The sequence below is a fragment of the Equus przewalskii genome, chromosome 9 (genome assembly GCF_037783145.1).
Source record: "Equus przewalskii isolate Varuska chromosome 9, EquPr2, whole genome shotgun sequence".
Taxonomy (NCBI): Eukaryota; Metazoa; Chordata; class Mammalia; order Perissodactyla; family Equidae; genus Equus; species Equus przewalskii.
Window position 1 is genome coordinate 35,336,884 of NC_091839.1, and position 11,232 is coordinate 35,348,115.

Below are 11,232 nucleotides of genomic sequence, written 5' to 3' on the forward strand. Positions count from 1 at the left end.
CCATGAGGTTGAGGGTTAGATGTAGGAACCCTGGGGATGGATATATTTTCCTAGTTCTTGACACAGATTCTTCCTATGAGAACTTATAACAGTTCCTTTAAAAGCAGCCTACACTTCATTTGATGTGACCATAGTAAACACTCTTCAAAGTTGAGCCTCAGGGGGAATAAAAAGTAAATAGTTAACACAAATCTTTGCTGAGGAATTATAAGGGACTAGAAAAATGAGGATCATAACACCCACGGTATGTGTACGTTTGTGTCATGGCTTTGGGGAAATGGTCCCCTAGTGCTGAGCAGAGAAGGAATAAGCACAAAATTGTGATAGAGGGCCAGGCTGGGAGAGCAAACTGGGCAGAATTAAATGAGAAAATACATGTAAACATGTCATAGAGCATGCCTGGCATTTAGTAAGCAGTTGATGTCAGCTAATTCTTCTGTAGGAGCTGGATTGGAACCTAATGCTTAGGAATGTAAGCCAGCAATGGCAGAGGGTGGGGCCAGGAATCAGGTGGCATGCCTCCTAAGAATCAGGTCCCTGGGGGTTTGAATGATGCTCCCAATCCCAGGCTGTGGGGAGTCTTCTCTCAGGGTATCCAGATTGAGGCTCAGGCAAGTTTTAGCGGATTCTCATTCCTGCCTGAACTCAGAAGCAGGTATATCCTGCATCTCCATCCTCCAACTAGCTCCTGGTAAGGGGTGACACCATGTGCAAATACCTACTTGTAGATCTGGAGCTGCTGGGGTAGAAATAGGGACTTTTGGTCCCTAGGACAAAGAAGCTTACAGTACCCCTTTGAGAGGACTGTCCCTGTACAAAGCTGGCAAGTTATTCACGATCTTCCTAACATGAAGGATCTCCAGAGTTAGAGAAGGATGGTTCAGGGATGGCAACATATTCCTTATTAAAACACCACCTAAAACCCTCTAAATAAGTTCTGAGTCAAGTTCTCTCAACAGGATATCTTAAAGAGAACCCCTAGCTGGCAGGAGCTGGCCCTATCGGCACCTCTGACCTTTCACCTGAGCACTGCCTTTCTCTATGGTCTGTCCACTTTGATTACCTCTGTCATCACTAATTCTGGTGCCCAGTAGCCTCTCTACATTGTTGGCCTGTGTGTAACTGCCACCTTCCTTTGTTTCGTTATTCTTAGCAAAATGGATACACGTAGCATTTTAAAAATTAATGTGATTGAATACTAAACAAAAATTTAAAAACAGTGATTACAGGCAAGATGCCTCACATAAAGTCACACTTCCAAAGTGCAAGTTCTTTATCCTAAGATGAACATGATACAGCCCCCGAAAGCTGTGAAATGTCCTGATCTGGGTCCTCCTCCCACCACCTCATCCTGCCTGCTACTTGGTCAAAGTTTTCTAGCTCCATATTTTTTCCTAATCTTTCCAAATGTGGTAAATGTTTAAACAATAGGTTGAAATAGATAAGAAGGGAACTTATTATCAAGGAGGTGAAAAGATCTGTTTACTGAAAACTATAAGACATTAAGGAAAGAAATTGAAGGAGACACAAATAAATGGAAAGATATTCCATGTTAATGGATTGAAAGAATTAGTATTGTTAAAATGCCCATACTACCCAAAGCAATCCTCAGATTTAATGCAATTCCTATCAAAATTCCAATGGCTTTTTTCACAGAAATAGAAAAAACAGTCCTAAAATTTGTGTGGAACCACAAAAGACAGCCAAGAGCCAAAGAAATCTTGAGAAAGAAGAACATCATGCTCTCTGATTTCAAACTCTATTACAAAGCTATAGTAATCAAAACAGTATAGTATTGTCACAAAAACAGACACATAGATTAATGGAACAGAATAGAGAGCCCAGAAATAAACCCATGCATCTATGGTCAATTAATTTACGACAAAGGAGCCAAGAATATACAATGGGGAAAGGACAGTCTCTTCAATAAATAGTGTTCAGAAACCGAGACAGACACCTGCAAAAGACTGAAACTGGAATCACTATCTTACACCATACACAAAAATCAACTCAGAATGGATTAAAGACTTGAACGTAAGACCTGAAACCCTAAAAACTCCTAGAAGAAAACGTAGGCAGTAGGCTTCTTGACATAAGTCTTAGTGATGAATTTTTGAATCTGACACCAAAAACAAAAGTAACAAAAGCAAAAAAAAAAAGTGGGACTAGATCAAATTTAAAAGCTTTTGCACAGCAAAGGAAACCATCAACAAAATGAAAAGGCAGCCTACTAAATGAGAAAAAATATTTGCAAATCATTTATCTGATAAGGGGTTAATATCCAAAATATAGAAAGAACCCACACAACTCAATAGCAAGAAAAACAAAATCTGATTAAAAAATGGGCGGAAGATCTAAATAGAAATTTTTCCCAAGAAGACATAGAGATGGCTAACAGGTACATGAAAAGATGCTCTACATCATTCATCATCAGGGAAATACAAATTAAGACCACAATAAGATATCGCCTCACACCTGTTAGAATGGCTATTATCAAAACAGCAAGAAATAACAAGTGTTCACAAAAGTGTGTAGAAAAGGGAACCCTTGTGCACTGTGGTGGGAATGTAAATTGGTGCAGCCCCTAAGCAAAACAGTATGGAGTTTCCTCAAAAAAATTAAAAATAGAACTACTATATGACCCTGCAATTCCACTTCTGGGTATTTGTCTGAAGAAAACAAAAACACTAAGTTGAAAAGATATATGCACCCTCATGTTCATTGCAGCACTATTTACAATAGCCAAGAAATGGAAACAACCTAAGTGTCCATCGATAGATGAGTGGGTAAAAACATTGGGGTATAAATATATATAGATACACACACACACACACACACACACACTGGAATATTATTCAACCATAAAAAAGAATGAAATCTTGCCATTTGCTGCAACATAGGTGGACCTGGAGGGCATTACGCTAAGTGAAATAAATCAAACAAAGAAAGTCAAATACCATATGATCGCTCTGATGTGTGGAGTCTAAAATAACAGGCTCATAGATACGGAGAGCAGATTAGTGGTTGCCAGAGGCAGGGGATGGGAGAAATGAGTGATGGGGGTCAAAAGGTTAAAAGAAAATTAAAATTAAAAAAAAAAGAAAAGATAACCTATTTCAACCTGGGTGGTCAAGAAAGACCTCTCTATAGAGAAGATAATTAAGCCAAGAACTAAAGGATAAGGGACAGCTAGCCATGACAAGTTGGAGAAAGAGTGTTCCTGGCAGAGGGAACAGCTTGTACCCAGGCAGACAAGAATCTAGTGTCCTGGAGGAGCTTAAACGAGTTCTATGGAGCCAAAGCATGTTGAGGAAGGGAGAGAGAGCATAAGATTAGGCTGGAGAAAAAGTCAAGGGCTAAATCTTGTAGGCCATGGTGAGGAGCTTGGATTTTATTATAAGTGCGAGAAGGCACTGAAGGCTTTGAGCAGGAAGGTGACAAGAACTGTTTTTCGAGCTGTGGGTCACAACCCATTAGGGTCACACAATCATTTTGGTGGTCTTGCCCAGTCAGAGTGAAACAGAATGATGTACAATAGAAAATCTGAGAGGCCGTCGTACAATTCCTGACATTTCCTTTCAGCTTTTTGTGCTTATACATACAGATATGCAAGTACTAGATTGTGCTGTGAAGTAGATTTATCACTCTGTACAGTGATCAAAACAGCCACTGGCCTACACTAAGGTGGTGACAGTGAAGGCAGAAAGAAGAGAAGATCCATCCATGTAAAGATGTCTTCAAATACATGGAGACTGGAAAAGATGATCTTAGAAAAGTCATAAAGAGAGACGAGGCAGAGTTCTGTGATACATTTTAAGTATTATATTCCTATATTCATACCCTACCTATTCTTTAAAAAATTATTTAAAATAACTTATGCAGAGTAAGAATACAGTGATTGTACCATTTACAGGAAAATTACAGAAAATCCACCATTTTTTTTGAAGGGTACATATAAAAAGAATTGGGACATAACCTGATGGTCACCAGTAGGTCTTTCTCTCACCTTTCAGCTAGGCATTACTTTTCTGAGTCATTGATAGATCTCTATCAACGAGTTTATAAATAAGCTCAGGATATTTACAGAACACTTGCACTTGGAGGAGGAAATATTAAACTCTGTGTCTGCTCAGACTTCATTCCTTTCGAGAGAGAATGTCCCTCGGTCTTCTGAGGTTCCAAGTCTAGCTTTGCTGAGCTTCACCACACAGTCTGATCTCTGCTTGGTTTATTGTATAAAGTCACCACCATACAACTAACTGTTCAAAAACTTGCATCATCACTACAGGGAGTAATAAACACATATAGCCTTGGGTCAGTTGCCATATTTCTGTTGTATTTTCTCTGGTGTGGGGCCTCATGGCCTCTCTTAGAGAAAGGCATCTGAATGGATCTCTGTCCAGATCTACTTGAACAGCTCAGGTTTGAACTGCTATTGGGGATAAGTCTCTAACCTGACAAGAAATAGATCTATAATAAATCATCGCTGAAATTCAGAAACTTGCCTTGGAAAGAAAGGTACGTGTCATGGGCAATTAGCAGATGCAGAAATGCTTTAATTATAAATCCTGCCCTTACCTGAGGAACTTTATATTATGCTGACGAGAGGCTGAATCTAATAATAAGCCTTTTCATTTTACATACACATACACACACACCCACAGTCTATGAACATGTTAAGACTCATATGTTCAAACAACCTATTTACAAATTGCTAGATGAGACCAGCATTAACTCCCTACTCTCTCTGCCATTTGAACAAAGCAAGTTTACTATTTCATCACCTTTCTTCTTCTTGGGATCCTTTACATCAGTAATAAAAACATGCCTTTCTCCCTTCCTCCTATCGTGCTTTGAGGTAGGTGACAACCGAAGACTGCAGTTGTATTTTAATAGTTGACTCCTAACGATCTCCAGAGCCAAAAGAATGAATCTCTAATTGTAGAAAATTATCTTCCAGTGGGAACTACCATGTTGCTATTTGAGATGCCCTCCTCGTGGCTTCTCAAACAGGACCACCCAGGTGACTAACTGCATATGCTGAATGTCCATACATTTGATAAAGCCACTCGGAGAGCCCCTCCTGACCTGACTAGTTGTGCTGCTGCCTCTACTGTAAAGCCATTCCTGTGTCAGATGAACCACAGAGTTTTAGCAAGTAACGAGCTGAAGACCGGGCAGCATCATAATTTTCATTCTGTTTCTTCCTTCTCAAACCTCACAAGGTTGGACCTTTCTGCAGAATTTCAGTTTGGTTTTTATTACTCACTGAGGAAGTCTGGTATATATAAAAGCTTCCTCTTAGCATAGATAAGACTAACCGGCTAACAGTTCTTTGGGTAAGTAGGATTAATTATCAGGAAGCTGTTGATAGTTCATTGCTGACCTGTAAAAATCTAGTTAAGAATGAGGTCAGCTAAAATAATGGATCCATTTAAAGTTTGGGTCATATAAAACGTCATTAAGGATCACATTATTTCAGCAAAGAAAATATTGCAGAGAGCTTTCCTCTTAAAAGAAAATAGTTTTTCTGCTGGAGAGCTTCCAAACCACGCCGTTGCAAAACCTAAACACTTCAAACCATTGAAAGCTAATGTTTAACTGCCTGGTTCTGGTTGTCTTGAAAACCCTTTCTCCCTTGGTAATTGATTTTTGTTGAAATCCAGGTGTCATTTTGCTTTTAATCCCAATTATGTTCCTTATGCTGGGTGAACGTACTTTCATTGCCAGGGGTTATTTTTTTACACCCTACATAATGTAGAGCACACTATCCCTGCTCCGTGTGATTAGGAGAAGTAGCAATCAGCATTTTACTAGAGTTGGAGAAAACTGTAAAGAGCAGGGCTGCCCAAGGCATGATTGTGAAATGCCTGAAAGTTTTAAAGCCCTTGCCTCCTAATTTGTCATTTAACTCTTTTTGTGCCCTGATCCCTGTGAAATTTTGTTCAGCCAAGAGCTTCAAGACCCCTCTAAGCATCGGTTCCCTCCTCTTTCGGAGGATGGACTGAGACCACGCAGATGTAACACAGGGCCTGATAAATAGTGAATGTTCAGAAATTGTCAAGTCATCCTCATCATCCTCCTAAGCCTTAGGACTAAGGGATACTTAGAGTGATTTACGATGAAATTGCATGTAAGAATGTTTGCTTTTAATCACTTCATTTGTGAAGATTGGAAAACTTTCCAAATCCAAAGTAGTATATCTCTAATTCTGACAGTTTAGGCCCCATAGGAGGTGGAGAGGAGATGGGTAGCAGGTTGACGACAGCTGCCTGCTCACTAGACTGGCCACGTCAGAAAAACGATGGTAGTGTGAGTCAGGCACGGGGGCCAGGTGGTGTGTGGGATCTGAGCGCTCACAGTGGAGCTAGACCCCAAGTCCTGGTTCAGTGCCAGAACCACTCCCCCGGCAGCCCACAGGTCTCAATTCCTCCACTGCCCTCCTGCCACCAGCCCTTCCCGGAAGAGTCTGATTAGTCAGTGCATTTTTAAGTGCTGTAGTGGCAGGGGCAGATCCGGGATTTGTGAGATCTGAAATGTATACAATTATGGGGTCCCTCTTTAATAGAAAGAGTGCAAAATAATAGATACGAGTGTGATGTGACTAATCTGAATAAGAAAAGAAAAGGCATCACAAAGTATACATTTACAAAGCTGACAAATACCACAAACATCATAAAATCCGTAAAAAAAATCTGTCTTTTAATTACCTTCCTGACACACCTTATAGTGTATTTTTCCTACTTTTTTTTTGGTTGCGTACTCTGATTGCTCCCTCAGGTACTTCCTGATGGGAGAGAACTGAGTTAATCCCGCAGAGATGAGAAACAAAACTTTTGCTTACAAGTTTTCATGTAGGATGATTTGAAGAACTTTCCACAAATGAGCTTCTGGCTCTGAACATTTCAAACCTTTTTTCTCCTCTACTCTCCACATACTGCTGGCACTGTAGGACATCCTTGTATTGCATTTCAGTCTATAACTCTGTGTCTTCATTCCATGACCCCAAATGAGTATGCAGTGGGAATATTTCTGAAAGTATTCCTGCATGAGGACAGATAGCAAAACTTAGCTATACCTGAAAGTGACTGCAATCCACATAAATACAGCCCACTAAACCCAAACTAAGAGGATTCCCAGTTCGATTTCCCATTAGTGAAATACCAAAAATGTCCACAGCCAGTCTGACACAACCCAGCGTGAAGGGGCATGGAGAGGAGCTTGATATGGAAAGAGAGAGTGGTCTTAGTTCATTGTGGTTAAAATGTTTTACTTTTTCAAGTTTTACAAAAATATATGCCTGAGCAAATGAGAGTCCCTGAAGATTTAAACTTCTTTAGCTTCACAGGAAATCCACCTCTGCACAGAGGGATTATCCTAACAGAATTCTGAGGATACAGGAGAGGTCCTACCCGCCCACACTTACGGAAAGAGCTCTTTTATGCTGAAGTACTGGGTAACCTAAAAACGCTTATATATATATATGTAATAAAAAAATCAGTATTTTTCCTAAAGTTCTTTGTGCCCAAGCATGAGGCAATCTCAGAGGCTGGATTCACGACATCTGGCTCCTTGGGGAATGGAGAGGAGTCTGAGTTGGCTTCTTCCTGGATCATGAGCATCCTGGTTCTCTCCTGTCCCCTCCTTCAGCGCTGCCCAAGGCAACCTGAGGAAGCAACCTAGACTATGTTAAGAAATTTTTTAATCTAGTTCAAAAATTTTAATTGTCTGATTCTTTCAATCCTAACTCTACTCTGCCACTAATAAGCTGTGTGAGCTTGGACAGATTAGTTCGCCTCTATAAGCCTCAGCTTTCTTATCTATAAAATGGCAATAATAAGACCTTCTTTGCAGAATTGTGGAAAGGATTAAGAGGACAGCATAGACTTACTACTTGGCACACCTAGTAGATGACTAAGATATTGTGGCTATTATTCCCATTGTCCACATTTCGAGTGGTAACGATAAGAGAAGAACCAAGAGGGGAATATTGGACAGCCAGGCTCCAGATGTAGCAAACACAGCATGGAAGGTCAAACTCTATAAATGCGAACAAGGCTGCTTTCGGTTTCAGCTTTTCCACTTTGCCCAGGGCCCAGTAGCAACACAGTGAAAGTGACCATGGCAACACAACAGCCACCACGTACTCGATGAACAAGATAATAAACATGAGGCTTTTAGGAGGCAAAAGTAGTTCATATCTGGCTCAGAGCTTCCTCCTGACATAGGCTTCAACTCTGAAATTGCATAAGATTTGGGAAATGTTCCAGCCTAAGATAGTTTGATATTTGAACAATAATAGCAAAATGCCCCTGGTAATGGCTGTGAAGACCTGGAACAGAGAGCCTGGCGAGTAGTAAACGGGCTCTGAATTTAACTCAAGTGATCTATCCTCAGAGGGGCTACGCACTGCTGCTTGGCCATGGCAGAGGCTCTGAGTAGCTGAGACGTCAGGTAATTTCAGGCAGCAGAGCACTGTCATTAGTGATTGACTGCAGCCAGACCACACTGGGCCTCAAGCCCCAGCTCTAGCACTTAACATCTTCACAACCTCGGGTGAGCTACTTAAATTCTCTCTCTCAGTTCCCTCATTCTAAAGTGAGGATTTTGAGTACCTCATCGGACTGTAGTGAGTATTAAAATGAGAGAATATTTCTGAAGGGCTTTAGAACAGTGCCTAGCACATTACAAATACTCGATAATGGCTAACTCTGATGTCAAATGGGAAGTTGGTGGAGATATCCAGCAGGTATTTGGTTTTGTGGATCTGGCACTCAGAAAAGAGAGAGTAATTAAAGATACAGATTTTAGATTTTCTAGTTGTATTAGTTTCCTGTGGCTGCTGTTTAACGTGGGGTTTAAAACAACAGACATTTATTTTCCCACAGTTCAGGAGGCCAGGAGGCCAGAAGTCCAAAATCACTGTCAAAGGGCCAAAGTCACAGTGTCAGCAGCCCATGCTCCCTCTGGATGCCCCCCAGGAGAATCTGTTCCTGCCGCTTCCAGCTTTGATGGTTGCCGGAGTTTCTTGGATGCAACCACATCATTATAATCTCTGACTCACATCGTCTTCTCCTCTGCTGTCTATGTGAAATCTCCTCTCCCTCTCTCTTATAAAGACACCAGTGATGGCATTTAGAGCCCATCTGGATAATCCCGAATAATCCAGGATAATTTCCCCATCACAAAACCATTATCGTAATCACATCTACAAAGATTCTTTTTTCAAATAAGGTAACATCTGCAGGTCCCAGGGATTGGGACCCAGTATCTTTGCAGGCCATTGGTCAGCCTACTACACTAGTTAATATATGATACTGTAAGACATGGGTGAAGATGAAATTATAAGGAGAAAAGAAGTGTAAACATAGAACCCTGGAAACCATAACATATAACAAGGGAGCAAAGAAAAAGGAGCCACTATAGGGAAGTGAGAAGGAGAGAAGAGCAGCTAGAGAAGGAGACAGCTGGGTAGGGACTGAGGGGAGGGTTTTAGAGTCCAAAGATATAGTAGCTTCACAAAGGACAGCATGCCGCAAACACTTCAGAGAGTCGAGGGAAGTGCTGAAAAGGAATCATTGGGTTTGGCTATTAGGAAAAACATCCATAAATTTAGCCCAAGTGGATTTATTGGCTAGGTAGAGAGAAATCCAAATTGTGGGATTAAGTATGGAGTCACTCACCTCTGTGATACAGTACTTTGTGCTTTGGCAAAGGTGGGAGGGAAAATGATACAAACACACATCTTGACAAACCACTGTTCCACCCCACTCTTAATTGTATTTTCTTTGGATTCCTGACAACAAAAGCTCATCAAAGGCCCTGAGCTTGCCAAGGTGGATATGGCCCATGATTAGAAGGGGAAGGCACTGCCTCCTTCCCATGTAAATCTGTTTGCTCTCCAGCTTGAGAGAAGTCAATGACAAAGGCTTATTCATCCTTACAATTGCTCAACCTATTCTCTCTCTAAGGTGTTACTGACTACAGTAGTTAAGTAGTGATGTTTTTAATCCTTGTACTCTTTTGCCATATCTTCAAAAGGACTCAACACATTAAAGATAATTTTAATATTTTCCTAATATATAAACATTATTTAGCCTCTCAACAATCTTACAGATCACAGTGTGCTAGACATTATACTAGGGATAATATAAGATTAAGATAATATTAATAGCTAACATTCTAGTGCCTTGTATGTAATAGGCACTGATCTAAATGTTTTACATGTCAACTTATTTCAATAATTTGATGAGAAAGGAGACACTAGTATGATACTAGTAGTATTGCCCCTGTTTAATGCAGGAGGGAACTGAGGTGCAAAGATAAGAAAAAGTCACAGCTAGGAAGTGTGAAGTGAGGATTGTCTGGGCCTGTTCTCTGAACTACTATGACATACATATTTTTCAGCATCTGCAAGAAAACATCTCTAACATCCTTATTTTGGGCAGAATTATACAAAGAAGCTTTATTTCAAAATGATTAAACAAAAATCATGTTTTGATTTTAAGAAAACCTCATAATACCACAAATCCTTATCCATTATTCAAATTCATATTTACAGAGTACCTACTATGTACTAGGCACTGTTCCAGAAAGTGAACTTTCAGAAATGAACAAAACACCTCCCCTCGTGTACAAGTGAGCTGGCTCCATCTTTTAATTTCATGTGATAATCACCACCACCACCATAGAACCAGAACACTCCCCTAACCGTGTATAAGAGAACAGCTTTGAATCATTGGAAGAATTATACTGTGGTAGAAACTATCAGTACTCACTGTGGAAATCATCTTTCTGGGGAAAATTGTGCTATACTGAACCATAGGTGAAAAATTACAGAAGAAGAGTGGAAAATCATACAGGGAGAATTTTTTCTTGCAGCTGACTGACCTTTCGAGCATCTAAATCAATAATCCAGGTTCAGAGAGGCACTGTCTTCACGATATTGAGCAACTCATTTGATATTTCCGGATGTGTTTCCTGAGGATTGTATAACCTGACATCTATGATCATTTCAGTCTGACTTTCTCTGATCCTAAGTAACAAATATGAGGAGTTCAGAGGAAGCTGTAGGGCTCTGCATGTTCCACTTCCCGCCCACTCACAAGCAGAAATCTAGGTGGCCGGGCCCGGGCTTCCGCAGCAGAGCAAACGGAGCCCCAGAGCTCTGCAACCTCTTCCTCCCACACTCTGTGATACCCCTTCCTGTCAGAATTTATCCTGGGAACTCGT